Genomic DNA, 2,876 nt, shown 5'->3' with positions numbered 1-2,876 from the left:
ACGAAAAATATAACTTTATTACAGCACTGTTTTTAGAACTGTAATGAACTCATTACGAAACTGAAAAATTAGAGAAAATTATTTTATAGCATCACTGTGCATAATGTTTTGTGTTCAGTAGATTATGGCATTTAAATCATTCTAATCATGAATATGTTTCGAAAAAAATCTAGACAAGCGGTATCTTTAAAACTGCTGAAGTATTCAAAAAAATTTTTAGGCACAATGAAAGGTATCAAAATGTTCAATAGAAAAGGCAGTTTGCTTGATTTTGACCCTCTGTTTCTGGTTTTTTGTGTAAAATAGAAAGCTAATTTGAATAGTGACTTATTGAGTAATGTGATTGGAAAGTTTGGTACCCTTGGTATAGATATTTTGTGAATTCGGTCAGTCACTTCTTGTTTCTGAAGATGACAACACCATTTTCGAAACGTTCAGACGCTTATAAAGATTCTGTGGGTAACTATAACTCAAGTAGTACTTCACTTTACAGCGCTGAAGAGTCTCATATGTTGGTAGTTTCTTAAAAGATCATAAAAGAAAATTGAATAAATATTGACACAAAATATAAAGGCTAATTCATCATCCATGAGAGAATGCAAATGTTAAATTCGAACAAAAGACCGAAAACGTAAAAAATAGAGATGTAGAAAGGATAGACAAAAGATGTAGTTCAGGAAAGTTGCTAAGACTTGAATAATGTGGTCATTTCTATAAAGTCCATAGAGAAATTATCGTCATTCATTCAAACTACATCCTGACACTACTCATTCAAGATGAGATACCTTTTGTAAATCGATTAAATTACTTTACTGGATAAGTGGTATAGAAAAATAAATATCTTCAATGCAATGAAATGAATTAGGAAACAAATTATTTATCATCGTTTTTCAGATAAGAAATTTGAAGAGGTCTCTCGTCTCTATATCACTCAGAAATAACAATCCTGCAATTTTAAAAGAGGTAGTCAGGACCACATCACAAGTTTTCGAGGCTATTGATTTAAATATTTTTCATTTCAGGTGAAATTCTTCGCTCTGCAGTTACTACATGATCATTTCAAAGTTAGTGGAGCTGGGTTTTTTGAAGTCAACAATAAGTTGATGTTAACTGTAAGTTGTTATCTAGTCTAAATTCTGTTTTGTGCTTTGTTATTTCCTTTTTCATCACATGATATCTCAACTAGAAGGAAAACACATGTAATTTATATAGAAATGAATAAAAACAAATTTGATCGGTAAAAACAACTAGATGATACATAATTAGAATTATGTGTTGTTCCATTGGTTTTCAAAGCAATGAGATTACAAATTTTATTCGTTTCAATATTTTATATTAGCGAATTTGCGATATGGCATCCAACTACCATATACACTATAATAGTTATAATATTTAAATTATATATTCTTGAATTTCTGATAGGTATTTGCCATTTTTTTTTTCCAGTGTGGTAGTACTGCTATGATGTATGTGGTTTTACTCGTTCAAACGGACGAAGCATTTTGCACAATAATTAATGGTATCATGAGAAGTCTCTAAGTTCCATTCAACCATATATTTTTTATCTGTAAAAGCCTAGCATTTTTTTCAAAATGAATGAAATTCGAGTTTAATGAAGATAAACACGAATATTTCTGCAGAAATGGTATTTAAAAGTAAGAAGAGTGTTGGAGTACATGTGTCGTTCTTGATGGTGACTATGTTCACGAATAAAGTCGAAATTTCAAGAAAAAGTGTGTTTTTACTGATTAGATCATGGACTTATTGAATAAAGTGTAATCAATGCCATAATTAGTCCAATTTCTCGATCAGGAAATTATTTTCGTTCAAATTTTATACATCTCAGATTATGAAATCAGGTAGCCGAAAAAATACAAACAAAATTTTGAGGTTGAAGCCTATTACGGCAGCAGAAACGAACCTTTCTACAGAAAAGGTATTGAAAAGTTTGAAGAGCTTTGGATTATCACTCTTGGAGGTGACTGAATTAACGTAAAAAATCTAATTTTCAAGAAAAAAGGTGTTTTTAGTGGTTGGGCCCGTAACTTATTGAGAGAAGTGTTACTTTCCGAAGAAGACTAGGGTGTTTCACGTATGCGGATCACTGGATTTTGTGGCTTATCCTTTGAGCAATATTGAATGGTGACCCATCACAATGATAGTATTTTTGAGGGGCTATCCACATAAGTTATCGGAAAAGCTATCGAACCAAGGGATGGAAAAATTTTTTTTAGTAAAATGGTTTTTCCCTAACAACTAAAAACTTTCCATGCCTTAGTTCGATAGTTTTTCCGATTATATATTTGTATAGCCCGTGAAAAATACTATCATTGTTATGAGTCACTTGTCATTATTGCTCAAAGAATAAGCCATAAAATCCAGTGACATAAAAGTTAAATACTCTGCACATGTATCACTCCTCAAGACGACTAAATTCACGAATAAAATCCAATTTTTAAGAAAAAAATTCAATTTTGTGGTTGGGCCCGCAACTTATTGAGGGAAGTGTTACTTTCTGAAGAAGACTAGGTACATTGTTGTCGAAACGTTCGATAGTGGATAGAGTGAAATTATTATCTACAATTTCAGCTGAATTATATGTCCACTGTGAACTAGAATAAGTTAAGATCGAAAAAGTTTATACCACGTTTGCTATCATGTAATTTTTTTTCGTGAGAAGGTAAAGTAAATACACGACGGATTGTTGCATCTTATGCACGTTCCAATTCTTTGTTTTGGGAACAATATCAAAACCCCTTTTATTTATCGATTCGAAGGTACACGTGTAGTAATAACGTGAAATGAAGCACATGGACCAATTTAACCTCATTATCTCTAATTGTGTCTGAGAGAATATGTTTCAATTAGTAAGCCTA

General features: G+C 31.5%; 1 long non-coding RNA gene across 1 annotated transcript; it reads left to right on the top strand.

Annotated features, from left to right (window-relative positions):
• The first annotated feature begins 774 nt into the window (after positions 1-774).
• Positions 775-1,664, top strand: LOC123678350. The gene is made up of 4 exons (XR_006747224.1): positions 775-823; positions 895-963; positions 1,023-1,112; positions 1,447-1,664. It is a non-coding gene; the product is annotated as an uncharacterized LOC123678350 (long non-coding RNA).
• The last annotated feature ends 1,212 nt before the right edge of the window (positions 1,665-2,876 follow it).

The sequence above is a fragment of the Harmonia axyridis genome, chromosome 4 (assembly GCF_914767665.1).
Source record: "Harmonia axyridis chromosome 4, icHarAxyr1.1, whole genome shotgun sequence".
Classification (NCBI taxonomy): Eukaryota; Metazoa; Arthropoda; class Insecta; order Coleoptera; family Coccinellidae; genus Harmonia; species Harmonia axyridis.
Note: the sequence above shows the minus strand (reverse complement) of the source record. Positions and strands in the feature narration are given on the sequence as shown.